At 48.0% G+C, this 19,932-nt stretch overlaps 1 protein-coding gene across 4 annotated transcripts in view; it reads right to left on the reverse strand.

The window, feature by feature from the left end:
• Positions 1-19,932, reverse strand: part of ELFN2 (extracellular leucine rich repeat and fibronectin type III domain containing 2) — a 104,306-nt gene that overhangs the window by 79,248 nt on the left and 5,126 nt on the right. Inside the window, exon 1 of one of the 4 annotated variants that reach the window (XM_056798899.1) lies at positions 6,736-6,903. The exons of 2 other annotated variants lie outside the window; for them this stretch is intronic. The gene's annotated coding sequence lies outside the window, so the exon portion shown is untranslated. Of the gene's footprint in view, positions 1-4,419; positions 5,069-6,735; positions 6,904-19,932 lie in introns of those variants that run through there. One more of the 4 variants, XM_056798896.1, reaches the window with a different exon arrangement.

Raw genomic sequence — 19,932 nt, forward strand, 5'->3', positions numbered from 1 at the left:
AGAGTAAATATTTGCCAACTAACTGGCTTGTCCTCCTCGTCAGTCCCATTTGATCCTCTCCTCTCTATTCTTCACATCCACCAGGCCTTCCTCTGCCCTTTCATCTCCAGCACTAGGGGTACCTAGAGATGAAGCTAAGAGTCACAGAGCTACAAAGTGGAAGAGAAGAGATTCGAACCCAGGTCTTCTGACCAAGATCTGTCTATCTTCCTCTGTAGCATATTTCTCTCTTGGGAGACCATCTGGGCAAAAGCAAGAGGGCTAACTGCTTTTTCACCCTAAGGAAATTGGGCTCTAGCCTCTCCTTCAATCAGAGGTTAAGGCCCATGTCCTCCTGGAAGCTTTCCCACATGATCCCCACAACCACAGTCACTAATCCCTCTTCCCCAACTAAGGGACCTTCACGATACTTCTAAAAGTCTTTGGCATGGATTTCCCAAGAGGCCAGCTTGTCCATCCTATTCAGTCTGAAGAGCAAACTATAGGTATCCTCTTTGCCCCCATTCACGCCTCATGCCAGGCACTGGGCTCTGCACCTGCCTCTAGCATCATGGAGATCCAAGACCATCAGAGCTGGGACTTTGGAGAGCCCCTTCTCCCATGGCAGGGCCCAGAGAGGCCCGAAGACTGGCAGTGACTTGCCAGAGATCACACAGCTAGTCAGTGGCAGAGCCAGGAAGATTCAAACCCAGATCTTCTGACCCCACACCCAGTGGCCCCTCCTTCCTGCTGTCCTGCCTTCATCCTTAAAGCACATAGAAGGGGTGAACAGTTGAGGGAGAAGATGTTTCCTCAAAGAGCCAGCCCTCAAGTGGAATCAAATGCCATTCCTCCAAGGTCTTCTTCATTTACCTGGCAAGTATTCATAGAGCCCCTTTGGAAGAGAACCAACCCATGGGGAATGGAAGGGAAGGTGAAGATCAGTCTGAGATCCCAAAAGGAACTTAGAGGCCATCATGGCCAGCCAATCCTCTCATTTCACAGATGAGGAAACTGAGGCCCAGAGGCATGAGATCATTAGATGGTCCTAGCTATCTAGATCTAGAGCTGTAAGGAAGTTCACAGGCCCCTTAGTCCAACCCCTTAATTTTACAGACGAGGAAAAGGAGAGGGGAAATGACTTGCCCAAGACCACCTGGGTAGTAAGTTGTAGTCAGCATTTGAACTCAAATCTTTTATCTTCAAATCCAACACCCTTTTCTCTGCACAACATGCCTCTTGTTTGCAGAATAAGCCAAACAAGGTCACAAATCACGAGATGTCACAAATCCCAGGCATAGAATTCAGGCCCTGGGTTTCAGTCCCAACTCTGCCCCCAGTTGGCCAAAGAGCCTTTGCCAACTTACAGAATTCTGTTGTGACAAAGAACTTCAGAGGCCACCTTGTCCAAACCAGCTCCATCCCCAAAAACCGGGTCCAAAGTACCCAGAAAATAGTTTACTTTAACTTCAATGAGCCTCAGTTTTCCAATCACTCAAGTGGGACTGGTAATCCCTGCCCTACCTCCCTCTCTGGGCCTTTGCCCAATATCAGTGAGATAGAATAGAAGCTCTTTGAAGGCAAGGACTTCGTCTTCTAGCCCAGTGACCAACACATAGCAGGTGCCTAATATATACTTGTTGATGGATTGCTAAGAATAACTCCAAACCCAGAGAGCCCTCCAGTATGCTGTCCTGCCTTCATCGTTAAAGCACATAGAAGGGATTGAACAGTTGTGGAGAAGAACAGTTGTGGCTGCTCAAAAGGATGAGCAGCCATAGTTGTAAACTGCCTCCCTGGAGGTGGTGTTTCTGAAATAGAAGCTCTGGGAGGGCAAGAATTTGGGGCTTTGTCTTTGTATTCCACCTGGTCCAGAAAGAGTGCCTAATAAGTGTTTATTCACTGGGTGGCTGATTCAACTCAGAGCCTTGGGTAAGGTACCAGGAGAAATATAAAGTTTAGTTAAGACATACTCCCTAACCCCTTAATCCCTCACCATGCACATATTAAGTGCCTACTGTATGTAGGGTATTGTTCCAGTCACTAGAGAGCCAGAAACCACATGAAAACTGAGCACTGCCCTCTGGCCTCGAAGGGCTTCAATTCTTCTCCCAGCCCTATCTCCTACCAGGGAGATGAAACACAAATGTGGATGACTATAAGGGTTGGTTGATTGACTAACTGATGGATGATGCTTTCGGTATACTTTAAAGGTCTGTCCACAAAACTTCATCATCTGTTATGTATTAGAACTCAAAGGATGGGAGATGGACTAGAGAACCGGCCCAGAGTGGGCAGTCAGCTGCCCTCAAGCAACACGACTGTTTAGTGGCAGAAAACCAGTGCTCTTTCTGGCACATTGCTGTGTGCCTCCTCAGACACTTAGCTGTGTGACCCTTAACAGTACCTGCCTCCAAGGGAGGCTCAAGAGAGTAAGAGATAATACACAGCTCAGCCCCCCCAAAAGGACTTCTGAAGTGCCTTGTTTGTGAAGAGAGAGCATTGCAGGGGGGAGCTATTATTGTTGTTATGACGGGGAGAGGAAGCGATGGGCAGAGATGGGAGGGGAAGGGGTCCAGGGAGGAGACTCTCTCCAGAAGAACATTGAGAGATGAGTTTGTTGAACTTAGGTGAAGCCTCCTTCCTTCCTTCCTTCCTTCCTTCCTTCCTTCCTTCCTTCCTTCCTTCCTTCCTTCCTTCCTTCCTTCCTTCTTTCCCTATCCCTCCCTCCCTCCCTGCCTGCCTGCCTGCCTGCCTGCCTGCCTGCCATGGTCCCAGAGAAGGTACTTGGGGAGAAGAACTAAGCATAGTAGGTAAAATGATGAATTTGGAGTCAAAGGACCTGAGTTCAAATCCTAGGTCTGCCTAAGGTGTGCCTTAGGCAAGTTTTACTTAATCCTTTTGGGCCCCAGTTTCTGGACTCAATAATCTCTAAGGACCCTTCCAGCCTAAATCCAAGGTCCTACCAATCTGATGTGACCAGAATCTCCCCAAAGAAGAGACTATGCTGGGGGGGGGATGGCCCTGGCAGAGATCAAGAAGCCTGGATTTCTAGCAAGGAATGGACAAAGAGCAAGGGAGGTCCAGCACCCATCATGCCCCCAGGACTGAAAGGATATTGGACAGAGAAAAGAAGCAACCCCCTACCCTGTGGCCCTCATTTTGACACAAATACACACACACACACACACACACACACACACACACACACACACACACCCTTCCTGGGACAATCTCTGTTTCCTGCTGGTAACCACCTCAGGGGCTGTGATCTCCCTCTCCACGGGGAACAGTGCCACGGAGACCACATTCTGCTCTGCCAGTGACCACAAACTCTACCAGGAGAGACTGCTCTTCAAGTGAACCGCTGCCAAGACGGCCAAGTACCACCATCTCCCTCTCAGTGACAATGTCCCTCCCCATGGTAACCACCTCCACGTGGGGACCAGCAACAACTCCAGGATGAGAGAAAGCACCTCCCTGCAAGTATCTAGGCATAGCCCTGCCTGTGGCAGGGGGAAGGGGAGGAGAGCTTTAGTATCTCCCATCCAGGGTCTTCCCCAGCATTCTAAGTGACCTTGGTCCTTTCTCCAGTTCTTCCTGGGGCCAGGGAAAGGGGGGAATCCCCTGTTGTTCCCTGGAAAGCCCAAGGAATACAAATAAGCATGGCTCCAGTAGGAGGGCTGCAGGGGCCAGCCCAGGTTCTCCTTCCCCCTGCTCTCTCCAAGAAACCCAGGGCCCCCAGAATCACCACCAGCCACAAACACAGCCTTCTCTCACCCTGGCTGTCCCAGCTCCTTCCATCCTCTCCCCTCCCAGAAACACTCTATGGCAGACGCTGGGGAGGTTTGAGGAAACCTTCCCCTCCCTGCAAACCCCTTCCACAAGGTAGAAGTCAGAAGGAGGCAAGCTGGGACTCCCTTGGCATCACCCAAGGCTGAGCTCGGCCACTGCTTTGTTTACCACCTCCCCCCCCCAAAAAAAAACAAAGATGGTAGTGAAGGGAGATCCGAGAAGACTTCCCTTCCCTTCCCTAGGTTCAAGCCCAGAACCCTGGCAAGCAGAGTCCAGGGCATAGGTGAGATGTACCCACCCACCCAGCTGTACATGGGCACACACACATGCCCATGAAGACACCCAGCCCCGGACACAGACACGTGCACATGGGCACACAGAGACACAAATAATACACCACTGAAAAACAGATGCACGCAGAGACACACACATGACAGCCACACACTGGCACAGACAACGTGCAGAGAGAAACAGATACATACCTATGCACATGAGCAACCAGAGCCACATGGACACACATGCACACATGCAGAGCCAGCAAATACAAGCAGATGCCCTGGGACGGACACACGCGCACACACACACACACACAGTCACCCACAAGTCACTGAAGAAGGACAGCCACCCTCCCCCCAAGCTCCTTACCCCAGGGCATAGGAATCCCAGGTTTCAGCGTGAGTAGGACAGCCCAGAAGGGACAGAAGGAGGGAGGGAAGGAGGGAGAGAGGAAGGAAGGAAGGAAGGAAGAATGGAGGGTCTCGTCCCTGCTCTGGGCCTCCACGTCTAGGCGGCAGCAGTGTCTCTGGCCAGTGTCCCGGCCTTGTTCCAACAGAGAGGCGACGGCTCCCTCACCCAAGTCTTCTCCTTCTGTGAGGGAAGGGGTGGGGGAGGTGGGGGATAGGGAGAGGAGAAAGGAGGGGGGAGGGAGATGCTAGAGTCTTGAAGGGTACACTCACTTCTTTCTTAGGTTTCCAATGGCAACGGAATATACCACAAATGAATATCCATGTGGGGGGGCTGACAAGGGGGGAGGAGATGGAGAGATGGAGGGAGGGGGAGAGGGAGAGTGAAGAGAGAAGAAGGTTGCAAGGAGGAGAAGGGAGAGGCAGAGAAATGGGCATCAGGAGAGAAGAAAGGAGGAAAAGGGATAAAGGGATTGAAGCAAGGAAAAAGAAACAGAGACAGGAGACAGATGGAAAGAGAAGAGGCAGAGATGGGGAAAGAAAGAGCAAGAGGGAGATAGAGGGAAAGAGAGATGGAGGAGGGGAGGAAAGAGGTGGAAAAGAAATGAAGAGAGGCAGAGATAGGGAAAAGATCTAAGGGGAAAGAAATGGAAAAAAGAGGAGAGGTAGAAGGAAAGAAAATGAGAGATGGGAAAGATAGGGAAAGAAGGAGAGGCAGAGATAGGGAAAGAGAAAGGGAGAATAAGAAAGAAAGGGAAGAGAGGTGGAGGTTGGGAAAAGATGGAAGGAAGAGAGGAGGGAGGAGAGGAAAAGAGGGAAGGAAGAGAGGGGAAAGATGGGGGGGAAGGAGGAGATAGGAAGGAGAGATCTGGGGACGAACTAGAGGCAGAGAGACAGAAAAGGGGAATTGAGGGAGAGAGAAACAGAGAGAGAAAGCTATGCCTGGGGTTTGGGAGCAAGAGGAAGGAGCATAACCCAGCCCCCCCCCCCAGCCAGCTGCTAAATCCCTGGGGAAAAGGAGGTGCTGACATTCACAAGGAGACCTGATAGAAGAGAAAAAGAAGGATGGACCTTGGGAAATTGATCTCCAGATTAAAGGAGATGTAAACTGTCCCCCAGGACCAAGGCCAAGAGGCAACCCCAGTCTGAGTTTCTGGGTGCCAGAAAACCAAGCTGACATCTAATTGCTGAGTCGGAGAGAAGTACCAGAGACCTGGGGAATGCCCAGCTGAAGGCACAGAGGAAGGAAGATAGGAGCACAGCCAGATATAAACACATCTGTCTAGATGCACGGAGACCTTACTTCCATGCATCTCACACACACACTCACCACCACCACCAGCCTCTGCCCCTCATCTCCAGTCACCCCCATAGTGGACCCAGCAGTCAATGCAACCTGCCCATGGCAAACCTCTTGTCCAGCCTCCCCAAATAGAGATATGCTCTCTCTTACTCACTCCTGCCAAAACTTTTCACAAGCACTGCCATGAGAAAAAAGCACCCCGAGGCCATATACCTGCACCCCAGGTGTACCCTGCCTGTATCTTCCCCCACCTGTGTTTTACACACATGCCTTTCCTCTCTGCCAGTCCAGTTCCCAGGCTCTAGCACAGTCCCAGATGGAGCCCACAAAGCTTCCCCTCGATTCTTTCTCCCCACCCCCATCCAACGGATCCAGGCACAAGCTGTCACACCTCAGGCTCTTCTCCATCATTCACAAGCATGCGTACCCCACCCCCAGCATCACCCTGGCAGAGCCTCAATGCTCCCTCACACCAAGTGAGCTCCCCAACTGGGAAGGGAGCTAGGGAAGCAGCTGGCCCTGGAGACAGAGCCCGCCTCCGCGCTAGCCTACTGACCAGCACCGTGACTAGAGAGGGGGAGCACCTCAAGGCTCCGATACCTGCGCCCACAGAGAGCCGTAAGCATCCCGGCATGGGCACTCCCCATACGTACACTTTGGTTTAGCCACACGCGGCTCCACCACGTACCCCAGCCCCCAGGCACACACACACACACACACACACACACACACACACACACACACATCCTCACACACCTTCCCACAGGCACGTGCTCCCCCCTTCACAGCAGTGTGTGCACACACCTCAACAAGGGCGCCCAGGCTCCTCTCCACGCACAGGCAGGGCAGGCACAAACCAGCACTGCCAAACAGAGCTCCCCTACACCCGCCCCAATCACATCCACACCTGCCCCGGACCCGCACATTCTTTCCAGCCTCTCTCTCCAGGAACTTTGCAAGGAAATTGTTCTCCACCTGCACGCGGAGCCCCAGCCTCCCAACGCCAGCCCAGCCCAGCACAGCTGGCTGCCAGCATCCGTCTGCTCCTGGTCCATGCTCGCCTCCGGCCCTCCAATGGCATCCAGCTCTATCCTCCCTAACACAGGCAGGCGAGCACGCACACCCGCACACACACACACACTCACACACACACACACACACACACACAGGCTCGCACACCCACGCAGGCACACACTGCAGCCCAGCGGCCAGAGGCAGCACAAGCTAGCGCGCGCACGCACACACACACAGAGCCCAGATCCGACCAGCCAACACCCTGATCCTGCTTTCGACCACCGCTGCTGCCGTGAGCCGCCCCACCGCTGCAGTCCCCCAACCTCCCTGAGGGCAAAAGACAGGAAGGTGCTGTGCATGCAAAGGAACCACGGAAGAGCCCTTAGTGGGCCAGAGTGCCATGAAATTGGCTGAGAGCAACACTGGGGGAGGATGCAGGGAAGCTGGAAGCCCAGCAAAGGAGTAGGGTAGCGGGGAAGAAGGGATACCCATGCCCTCCAGGGGGTGGAAAGAGGCTCAATCCGGGCTCCGGGTGAGAATTCTAAGAACTCCAAGGGAAGCGTGGGGATCCGAGGGGCAACCTTCCAGGGGCAAAGGAAGGCCCACATGGGCCAGTTAGCAATAAGAGGACCAGGCAGAGACTGGCAGAGGGCACGTGTGTAGAGGCACTCGCCATGATCCAGGCGGGTACCTCCTATGTAGGAGGGAGGTGGACCACCAGGCCCTCAGTACTGGCCTGGGAAAGAGTGACTCAGGGGCTGGGTGCAGGCTTGGGGCGGGTATGTCGCTGGGCCTGTGGGTGGGGGGCTTTGTTTGCGAGAACATGATGATTACAGTAATAACAGGAATGCAGCATTCCTGTGGTGCCCTCAGTGCACGGAGGCCTTCGTGGAGAACTGACTTGTTCCCCAGCCCAGCCGAGCCGAGCCCCAACCCCACCCCCCACACCCAAGCCCAAGACACATGGCCTCCTTCAGCTCCATGGGCACCTCTAAACATGAATCTGACTGGGTTGGAAGGAGGAGGAGGAGGAGGAATAGGAGGAGCAGGAGAAAGAGGAACACCAGCTTCCAATCTCAGCTCTAGCATCAACCAGCTAGGTGACCTTAGCCAATCTCTTCTACTACCTGAACCTCAGTTTCCCCTCTGAAAAAATAAGAGGGTTGGTCTCAGCCTCTAAGGTCCCTTTTAGCTCTAAATATGACCTTGTAAATCCCTGTGTATTCCCCACTTCTCCCAGGAGACTTACTCAAATACACATATATGTATACATGCACACACATATAATATATATGCATATACATATTCACACGCATAGAAGACCACAGCTGCACAGAATCCAAGATTATGGGGAAGAACTCTGCACCAGGAATCAGGAAGTCTGGGTTACTAGCCCTGGGGACAATGGCACATTACCTCCCCTTTCTTATCTTCAGTTCTGTAAAATGGGTATGCTCATTTGTGCCTGTTCTCCAGCCCAAGGCCTTGGGAACCTTAGGGCATCACACAAGTGGTCATTACCCTAAGAACCCTTGCAAGACAGGGCTTGGGCCATTTTTGAGCCCTTGCCTACCTTTAAATTAAACACATCCCCTGCACCTAGTGGGCGTCTAATCAGTGCTTGTTGAACAGATGAAGAATGAATTGAATGAATGCCTACACTGTACACATGCCCTCCCACATGCCTTCTCATGTGTGTGTGCATCCCAGCATACTCCCTAAGCATGGACACAGAGCCTCATGTGTGCTCAGTGCTGCTAGGGACCCCACACACACACACACTGCATTCACTACCCTCTCCATCCCACGTAGACTCCATATATCTTGTCCCAGAACTGTTCCATCCTGGAAACTCCTCTCAACCCTTTGTATCCTACCAGGTTGTAGTGGTTCCCATCTTATAGAGTTTGAAGGTTTACAAAAGCCCAATTCAAAGGCCATTTTCTCCCCGATGGCTGGCCATGATCTCCTCCCTCTGCCCCAGACAGAAATCAACCAAAAGTATTTGTGAAGCACCTGCTGTGTGTCTGGCACTGTGCTGTACCCTGGGGACATAAATACAAAAAATGAAATGATACCTATCCATAGGAAGCTTACATTCTCTTTTTTAAACACTTCCCTTCTGTCTTAGAATTGATATTAAGCATTAGTGCCAAGGCAGAAGAGTGGGAAGAACTAGGCAACTGGGATGAAATGACTTGCCCAGGGTCACACAGCTGGGAAGTGTCCAAGACCAAATTTGAACCCAGGGTCGCCTATCTCCAGGTTTGGCTCTCTATCCACTAAGCTACCTAGCTACCCCAAGGAAACTTACATTCTAATAGGCCTGGTGCTATTGATATGAAATTGCCCATTTATCTCGTCTAGTGAGCCCACATTAACTCGCCCTTTGCACAAATACATACACTTGACAGAGAGACTTTTGAAGCACAGGACAATGCCTTCTCCCCTCTCCAAAGAGCCAAGCACAGGGCTGGACACACAAGAGACCCAATTGCTATTTGTATAATTAATAAAATAACCCACAACCCTCAGCTACTAATGTTATATGACCTTAGCCAAGTCACTCCCTTTTCTGGGCCCTAGTCTCTCTTGCCTAAGGAAGGAATTGGCTCCAAGGACACAGAAAAGTCCTTCCTAGCTCTAACATTCTGTGACTCAGGGTAATAAAGAATGAAGTGAGGGTTGGAGCTCAGTTCCCTAACTCCTCACCACCTTCGCCCCCACCAGCCACCCCATATAATTGTTCTTCATTGATTTTATTTTTACTGGAAGGCTGGGCACCTTCCTCCTTACTTGGGGTTCTGAGAAACATCTTGTTTACATTACAGAGGGTAAATAATGAAATAATAAATAATGAAAGAGATAAAAAAAGGAAGGGAGAAAGGAAAAGGAGACTAAAGATAGGAGAGGAGAAAATGAAGGTGGAGATGGAGGGGGAAAAGAAGAGAAGATGGAAATATTGGAGGATAAGAAGAATGGATGGTAAAAGAAGGTGGAGGGGAAAAGAGGAGGGAGTATGACAGGGGAGGAGAAAAGATGAAGGAAGTAAAAAGGAAGATAAAAAAGAAAGAAAAGATCAAAGTAGAGACATGGAAATAGGAAGAAGGGGGGAAGGAATTTGAGAGAGAAGGATGTTAAAGGAAAATAAGGGAAAGATGTTTAGGAATGGAGGATAGTGGAGAAGAGAGGAGAGCAAAAAAGGGTAAGAGGAAGACAGGCAGGAGAAGAGAAGGAAGATGGAAGTAGAGAGTAGAAAGAACACATATATACAAGCACCACCCAAGAGACCAAGACAAATCCAAGAGAGGAATAGACATATGTAAATATGGAGAGGCAGGGAGGCACGAAGGACCAGACAGACAGACAGACAGATGAACTGAGCCGGGAACAACCTCGAACCTTTGAAGGATTCAGTATGGGGGAAGAGGTAGCATTCAGCTGGTACCCTCCCCCAGTCAGGGATACAAAGACTGCTCTAGCCTTCTGTCCCCCTGATCCCCACCAGGAAGCCTCTGTTCTAGCCCAGCTGCTTCCCCAAGTTTGTAACCATCTCCTCAAGGCCATCCCCCTGCCTGGAAGACTCAGCTCTTTTTCTCTGCATAACATCTCCCTGACCTTCAAGGCCTAGCTTCAGTCCCACCTCCTCTAGTAAGCCTTCCCAGATCTAACCTTCCCCAGCTGGGACACAGCTGAGGATTTTAGTTTCCTCTAACTTTTTTAAGTATGCACAAGGCAAGATGCCTTCCTGGATAGGCTCTGAAAGTGGGAGAGATGCTTTAGCCTTAATATTCCTCAGGTATCCCCCATAGACTTCACACCTACTGAACACCTAAGGGGCCTGTCTCCAGTAACCACTTACTTATAAACATACACACTCATGAAACACAGGCAGATTGGCACACATATTCAAACACACCACATGCAAGGAGAACTTCATTCTCTTACTTTTGGAACTCCTTACTGAGAACCCAACTGGCCTGAATGGAGAATTCTTCATGTCACCAGACATATATGAGTTACCCCCATTAGAATTAGGAGTTTACTGCTGTACACTGGAATGTGTCCTCAGTGCTGGGGATACAAGGAAAAAGGAAAAACAATCCTGGCCCTCAAGGAGCTTACCTTCTTTTGAAGAAGACATGTCAAAACAAGATGCCGTATTTGGAAATTATTCACTGAGCAGGTGAAAGATGGCCTTAGGGGAAAGGTGCTAACAGCTGGGGGAAAGGGAAAGACCTCCTGCAGAAGACAGAATTTGAGCCCAATGGGCAGTGGGGAGAACAGAGTCTTGAAGAAAGGTAGGGCTTCTAAGAGTCAAATATGGTGCTGGCTGGGTTCAGTCATGTTCAACTCTATGACCCCATTTTGGGGTTTTCTTAGCCAAAAGTCTTGAGTGGTTTGTCATCTTCTTCTCCAAACCATTTGACAGGTGAGGAATCTGAAGCAAACACAGTTAAGTGACTTGCCCAGGGTTACTGGGCTACTAAGTGTCTCAGGTCAGATTTGAACTTAGGTCTGGCACTCTACCCACTGCACCACCTAGCTGCCCAAGACATAACAAAAGCATTACAAGCATGGGGGCAGACAATGCAAAGGCATGGAGGTAGTAGAGTGCCAGGTATGAGGAAATACTAAAGAAGGAATTGTAACTGGATTATAGATTACATGAAATGGAGTAAAGGATAAGGTGCCTGGAAAGGTATGAATCAGGTAGTGAAATTGTAAATGCCAAACTAAGGACTTGATATTATTTGTAGAAGGAAATAATAAACTATTAGTCTTTACTGAGTTGGGGGAATGGCAGGTGAAAAATTCCTTTGGTACCTGAAGGGAGAATGGTTTGGAGGAAGGAAAGATTTGAAGCAGAAGAAAAGTCTATTGCTTCTAGTTGCCCCCCTAAAATGTGATAATGAGCCTGCACTAGGATGGTGGCCCTAGAAGTAGATGAAAGGAGGGGGCAGCTAAGTAGTTTGGAGGACTGTAAGTCAGACCCAGAGATGGGAGGTTCTGGGTTCAAATCTGGTCTCAGACACTTCCTAGCTGTGTGACCCTGGGCAAGTCACTTAACCCCCGTTGCCTAGCCCTTAACACTCTTCGGCCTTGGAACCAATACAGGATATTGATTCTAAGATGGAAGGTAAGAGTTTTTTTAAAAGGAAGTAGATGAAAGGGGATAGATTTAAGAGATTCCCTGATGAAGGAAATGACCAAAGTTAACAAATAGTTGTATATGAGGAATGAGAGGAAGGAGTTGAGAATGGTCCTGGTCCTGAGATTGGAGACTTGGGCAATTGGGAGAATGATGATGCCATCAGCCATCCTTGGAAAGAAGGATGGGTTGAGGGGAGCAGTGAAAGATAATGAGTTCTGTTTTGGTCATGTTGAGTTTAAGATGCCTATGGGCCATTCAGCTGAAGATGTCCAATAGGCAGCTGCTGACATAGGACTGAATCTCAGAAGAAAGATTGGGGTTGGATATATAGAGATGGGGAACTTCTGCTTGAAAATGTTCATTTAACCCATGGGAAATGACATGATCATATGGTGGGAAAATAAATGAACCCTCCCCCCCCCCCTCCAGACAAAACCAACTCTCCATCCCAAAGCATCTCTTGGCACTTGTGTGGGGAGGAAGGAGGGAACTCCCTCTGCTGTTCTGGATAATATCCCCCATTCAAATGTAAACTCCTGAAGGATAGGGGCTTCTTACTTTTATAGTTCTATCCCAGTGCTTAGCATGGTGCCTGGCACACAAGAAACATTTAAATGACTTTTCATTCATTCATACCATTCTCCTTTCCAGTCCATCCTTCATCCAAATGGCCAGAATCACTGTTCTTAAATGAAGTTCTGTCACTCCTGAACTCAAATTTCATCTGGAGCTATAGAACAAAGTTCAAGTTCCTCTGCCTGACTTTCAGGGTCCTCCAAAGTAGGCATCTGACTTTTCCATGCTTTTCACCTAAAACAGCCCTCAGTCATACACAGCCTCCACTCCTACCCACACATTCTCTACACTCCCTCACACACATCCCTCCCTTTCCTGCAGATTCCAGCTGAGGGCTTTCTCACCTCCAAATGCTGGGATGGATCTTCCTGAAACGAACCAAATCAATTCAAAAATTTCAATTCAAAAAACATTTGTTACACTCCCTACTGTATTCAAAGGGCTATATCAGCCCCTGTGGGAATAAGGACAGTGTTTCAAAATTTAAGTGAGATGTGGCCCCATCTTCATGTATAGTCTACCAACATAGACAACTGTAGCATGTGATATATTTTTTAAACCCTTCCCTTCTGTCTTAGCACAAATTCTTTTAAAAAAAAAACCTTACCTTCCATCTTGGAATCAATACTGTGTGTTGGTTCCAAGGCAGAAGAGTGGTAAGGGTTAGGCAATAGGGATTAAGTTACTTACCCAGGGTCACACGACCAGGAAGTATCTGAGGCAAGATTTGAACCTAGATCCTCCCATCTCTAGACCTAGCTTTCAATCCACTGAGCCACCTAGCTGCCCCCCTTTTCCCTTCCATCTTAGTATAAATTCTAAGACAGAAGAGAGTTAAGAGCTTGCTCAGAGTCACACAGTCAGGAAATGTTGAAGTCAGATTTGAACCTAATTCCTGACTCCAGGCCTGGCACTATAGCTACAGTACAACCTAGGTGTCCCTGTAGCATATAGCATTACACAATCATTCAATCAACTAATCGATAAGCATTTGAAGCCTATTTGCCAGGTGCTCTCTTAGGTGCTGGATTTCTATTTATACAAAGAGTTTTCCTACCAGGAGTCCCCTATAGCAATGAAATTCTAGATCTGTTATCATATCCATTAGAGAAGCAACTTGACACAGCTCATAGAAGGCCATGCAGGGAGTCAGGAAGCCTAGGGTTCAAAACTTCTGACGTATCAGCTTTGTGACCACCTCTCAGTGACTGAAACTCCTCTCTAAGGCCATAAGTTGTGCTGCTATTCTGCAAGAGTGGAGAAAATCTCCACACCGGAAGCTTTCCCAAACTGATGACTACCAAAAAGGAAAGGGTATGGCAGAAACAGAGAATTATCTCCCCAAAAGGGGCTTTGTTAAGCTAGTGAAAGAGATTCTAACCAAGGGGAATCAGGGAAGGTTTCTTGGGAAAGGAAATGGCTGAACTAGCTAAGCCTTAACAGATGGAGGGGAAGGAATTTCATTCAATTCATCACATATTAGGCATTTTCACTCAAAGCTGAGGAAAATACAAAGTTTAGGTAAAGCATGGCCCCTGCCTTCATGTAGCTCACAATCTATCAGAATAAAATACAAACTTAGTTGTCACATAACATACAACCAGGTAAGAATCTAATAGAGAGTTTTTGTCCAGCTAGAGCACAGGGTCCAGTGTCCACCCCACCCCCCATTTTGCCCCAATAATTTCAGCATTAGTGACACTCCCCTTCCAGAGTCAATTGGTCCAGTCCCCTGTTTCAGGGCAGGAGGGCTACCCTTAAACATTGCCCTCTTCCTATTCACCTTCTACAACCCTGCCTCAGAACTGGGGTGGGACTTAAGGGAAACTTAAGGGAAACAGGGTGGGAGGTAGCTGCCCCTTGGCGCATGCCTGGGAAGAGAGGAGGAAACTCCTTCTGCTGCCCTGGATAATATCCCCATTAATAACTCCGCCTCTGCTCAAGGGCTAATTGAGCCATGGAGAATGTTAATTTAATCGGGAATTCAGGCAGAGACAGTGGGAGAGCTACAGGATTAAGTTAACCTTATGGACTATTAATACAGCTCTTGAAGGAGCCCCTACCTATCAAGAAGAATCAGGCTCCAATCATGGATTCCTAGTCCCATCCCTACTGTCACCAGCCTTGGCCATGGAGCAAGGGTTAGAGAGGGGATGGCTGGGCAGGCACTGGAGAAACTATGCCAGCAGCAGGCAAGGAAAGAGTCAGAGACTCCCTCAAAGGACAGGGGTTCAAAGTTCTGGACATGAGAGAATCATAAGAGACCAGATCTAGAACTAGAGGGAATCTTAAAGTCATCAAGTCCACCCCTCACTCCCATTTTACAGATAAGAAAATTGATGTCTAGAGAGTTTAAGTGAATTTCCCAAGGTCACACAGGTTAGATGGGCAATACTTACTATCTGCATTAACCTTGAATAAATCCCTTCCTCTCTCAGAGGTATGTTTTCTCTCCTGTTCAATGAAAAGACCACCACTCATTCTACCCTACTCCATAAAATATGATGGGAGGGGGGGAGCTGTGAAAAGAAGGAAGAATCTTAGAGGCCTGACCTTCCCAAGGGTGGGGCATGACAAAAGGGAAATGTGTCCTCCCAACCCTCACCAAGCCCCAACATGAAGTGAGGGAGGGAGGAGGGCAGGTGGCATATGGCAGTAAGAGCTCACGTCTCTGGCAGCTCTAGGATGTCGCCTCGCACCTCTGTGGGTGCCAGGGAAATACAGCTCTCTCTGTCCTACCTCCCCCACTGCTCAGCCACCCCTTAGATATGCACAGGCTGCTCGTGTAGGAAGTACTCACTGCAACCTGTCGTGTTTTACATAGAAGGAAACTGAGACTCAAGAGGGCTTCCCTCTTGGAGGTACTGAAAGGCTAGAAAGCTATCCCCTTGAGCCCTAATTTCTCTTCACTGCCAGCCTTCCTCCATCCTCTTCAGGAAAGGAAAGGTGGATCATAAAATGAGGGGAGCACAAACTTAGAGAATCAAGTCCAGCCCCTTCATTTTACAGAGAAGGAAAGGGAGTGGCACAGCTTGAAGCAAAGGGAACACAAGAGGGGAAGATGCTCAGGAGTGGACAGCTCCCATTCTCCCCATCACCTACCCAATAATAAAACTGAAACCAAGGCCAATTCAGAAGGGCCCATCCATCCATAGGATAGGCCTATTTCAGGGGCAAAAAGCCCAGTGGCTAGCACATAATGGGTGCCTTTATAAATAAATGCTTGTTGACATAACTTGGTTTAGGGATATTATGGAAATCATGGGCTTTAGAGTGGGGGTTGGAGAGAACTTAGAACAAAGGAAATGTTAAAGTCAGAAGAGACTTCAGAAAAGGGAGTTTTAAGCTGAAGTCCATGGACACCCCCACCCCCACACACACCTCCCAAGAAGTTCAGGAGTTTGTCCACAGTCACCCAGCCATGAGGTGTCAGAGGCAAAACTTGACCCCTAAGCCTTCCTGGATCAGAAGTCAGCTCTCTCAACTGTGCTACACACTCTATAAAGTCATTTTTAGACACCCAAGCCCTATCTCTATGCTCAAAGGGAAAGAGTTGGGGAAAGCTAGGCATGGGCTGGCAGCAGTGCTAAGGAAATGGAAAAGGGGGGACCCTCCCAACAGTTGAGGGAGCTGACCAGCCCAAAGAATGAAGAGTATATGATGTAGAAGAGGAAAGAGGATCCCATGGAAGGCTGGATCTGCCCAAGATCCCATTTTCCTCCAAAATATTTCTTGTATCTAGGTTGGCCCAACCTCTCCATCCCCAGGATCCCCCTATAAATCCAAGCTAGCTCAATGAAGCAGCATCTCATATAGCCATCCTGACTCCTCTTTCTCCCTCATCCCCTTACTAATCCACCTGGGGTAATCTAATTCACATGCAAGTTGTGTTATTCCCTTGCTTAAAGACCTTCAGTCACTCCTTGATGCCTGTAGAATGAAACAAAAATCTCTCAGCCTGGTGCTCCTGATCTGGTTTCATCCTTCACATACTTTACATTCTAGTCAAACTGGACTTAGTTGTCATTTCTCCATTAAACATTTTCCTACCTCTGCACCATTGGTCACACTGTTCCCTCCACATGGAACATCCTCCTCCTATTGCCATTTGTTGAAATACTACCTATTTGCCGAATGTTGTACATTCACTTTCATTGACTACATTTTTTGCTTTGTGTTACAGGAAATTAATGTAGTTTTTTTTTAAGACACAAATGCATGTTTTTTAAAAGAAATTATACTCATCCTTCAAGGCCTAGAGAGGTTGACTTTTCTTTTTCCAAACCCTTACCTTCAGTCTTAAAAATGGATACTAAGTATTGGTTCCAAGGCAGAATAGTAGGGGTATGGCAATGGGATTAAGTGACTTGCCCAGGATCACAGGGCCAAGAAGTGTCTGAGGCTAGATTTGAATCCAGCTCCTTTTGAATCGAGGCCTGGCTCTCTATCCCCTGAGCCACTTAGCTGCTCCTTGTTTGACACTTTCTCCAGGATGTCTTTCTTTATCTCTACAACTGAGAGTCAGCTATCTCTCCATCCTCAGAGCTCCCATCATTTTCCATTCAGACCTTTCTTAAGGTTCTTATCACATTATCCCTTATGTGATACTTTGGTGTTAATATCACTCTCCCCTCCCCCCAGTAGAGTATAAGCTCCCAAGAGGGCAGGGAGCCTTCTTTTCATCTCCAAATTCCCTCAACAACTACTCCTTGCCTGACACATAAGAAGCAGCACTGAGTAAATGCTTACTGATAGACTAATTGATAATAGGTGCTCAGGAAAAGTCTTGTGGAGGGGGACAGCTGGGTATCTCAGTGAATTGAAAGCCAGACCTAAAGATGGTAGGTCCTCATTTCAAATCTGGTCTCAAATCTTCCTGGCTGTGTGACCCTGGGCAAGTCACTCAGCCCCCATTGCCTAGCCCTTACACTCTTTTGCCTTAGAACCAATACAGAATATTAATTGGAAAGGCAGAAGGTTAGGGTTTAAAAAATAAAAAAAAGTTTAATCATATTGGATGAGTGAATGAGTAGTCATTATATAAATGAGAGATTCTTAACCCCATCTTACAGAAAAGGAACCGGAAGCCTCTGTAAGTTATATGACTTAGCTAGGAGACACATGCCTTTGCAAGCCTCAGGCTCCTCATCTATACAGTGAGGATGATAATCCCTGTCCAGGCATACTTCCAGGTATCACTTATCCAATCAATAAACATTTGGTAATCAATTGCCACATATCAAGTGCTATCAGTACCTCCCTTCAAGAAACTTCCATTCCAATGAGGAAAGTACATAGTAAATAATAGTAAAAATAGTAAATAAAATATTTTTAAAATTTTTTTTAAAATAAAATTAAATAAATAAAAAGTAAAATAAAAGTAAAAAATAGTAAAAAAAGTAAATAACTACATAAGATTCTATAAGGAGAGGGGATATTTTAAGTTCAAAGACAAGGACCATAGGACAATCTGTTCAAAATTGAAAGGCACTGAGGGCAGCTGTGTAACTCAGTGGACTGAGAACCAGGCCTTGAGATGGGAGGTCCTGGATTCAAAAGTGGCCTCAGATACTTTCTAACTGGGGGATATTGGACAAGTTATTTAACTTCTATGGCCTAGCCCTTGCCACCCTTCTGCCTTAGAATCAATTTGCAGTCTTGATTCTAAGACAGAAGGTTAGGGCTTTAAAAAACTGAAATTTTTTTTTTAAAAGAAAGACTTTAGAGCAGTGTCTTACTCAAATATAAACAGATCTCTGAAGGCTGCATATTGACTTAGAATACCACAAATTAACATTATCTATGGTGTGTTGAATTTTATTTTGTCAAGCATTTCCACTTACATTTTCATCTGATTTTGGCTGCACTCTGCCTTAGAGATCAAGTTCAATTTATAGAGGAAGAAACCAAGACTGAGAGAAATTAAGAGACTTCCTCAGGGTCCCACAGCCAAGTCCTAGTATCTGAGGTCACATTTGAACTCAGAGCTTCACTCAGAGAATTCAGCACTCTCTCTACTGTCATGTTGCCTCAAGCTGGGAGGGACAGATGGGAGATGGGACATATGGTATAAGGAAGAAAGAAGCAAATGAGACGATGCAAGTTAAAGGTCTTTCTAAAGTAACATACCCATGCAATGACTGCTAGTCTCAAGACCTCAGTCTAGCAGTCCAGGAGGGACCTGTGGGGCCCCCTTGTGGACCAAAGATGGTCAGGAGAAATAATGCTGTTTGGAAGCTCAGAAGGATGTGAAGTTAAACCCTGGATCTCTGCTCAATGCCTGTGGGACCTTAAGCAAGTCATTTCTTCTCCTTGGTAAAATAAGAGTTTTGGGCTAGATGGTCTTTATGGCCTACTATCCAGTAAAAGAAAAAAATAGTAAAAGGAAGAAATTCTCACTTCTTGAGCAGACCCACCCACACAGTTATTTCTTTCCCCATAATCTCTTCCTCACCTCCTCCCAAAGAGCAGTGGGAGAACCTTCTCTTGTATAGTTCCTGAGGCTGGAGGGGGTCAAGGCCATCTCCACCCCCCAAAAATTCTGATTACCTAGGGTCACTCCCAACCCCACCCCCTAGGACTCAGTGGGAGCCCTGGTCTAATTCCAAGGGAGCTGGGGCCTCAGTTGGGTCACTAGACTCAGTAGCCAAAGGGTGAGGGAGGCCTGAAATGGTTTCCTTGGTCGGATTGGGGGAAAGAAGTGGGGAGGGAGGGAAGGAGAGGTCAAACAAATATCCCCCCACCTGGGTACACACCAAACCCAGACACAGCAGGGCAAAGGGGGAGCCCAAGCTATCCTGTAGAGGAGGAATTATCCTTGTTCTTGCCTGGACCCAAAGGCAGACTAATGTGGGAGTGAATGAGTGGAAAGGGAGTTGCAAAGAGACTTCAATTTTGCTTGATGGAAGAAGAAAATTTTCCAACAATGAGAGCTGTCCCAAAGTGGAACAGGCTGCCTTCTGCCTGTCTGGGGGATATTCAGGCAGAAGCTCTGGGTCCACAAGTCAGGTGTGAGCAGTAGAGATTCTCTGGATGTGATGGTGGCTGAGGTCCCTTCCAAGCTGCTAATCCCCCCTACCCCCCACCTCCCAGATGGCCTCAACTTAGGACAGTCACACACAGGTGCACACAGGGGTCCATTGGAGGTCCCAAGTCCAAGCTGACACCCTGTCACCTCCATGGCTTAGCAGTGAAGATTCAGCCGCAAGACAGCAAGCACAAAATAAGATTTTTCTTTGCAGCTGTGCCTCCCCTCCAGGACTTGGTCTAGCTCAAGGGTGTCCCTCAAACACGCAGGATCTGTGATCAATCTGAAGCCTGGCAACTTGGGGGGCAGGGAGGAATCCAGAGTAAGGATTTCTTTGGTTCAAGGAACTCATGACAAGGACTCTCCTTCTACCAATGCATGTGAGCAGCAGTTCTAAAAC

Source organism: Monodelphis domestica, chromosome 5 (assembly GCF_027887165.1).
Source record: "Monodelphis domestica isolate mMonDom1 chromosome 5, mMonDom1.pri, whole genome shotgun sequence".
Lineage (NCBI taxonomy): Eukaryota > Metazoa > Chordata > Mammalia > Didelphimorphia > Didelphidae > Monodelphis > Monodelphis domestica.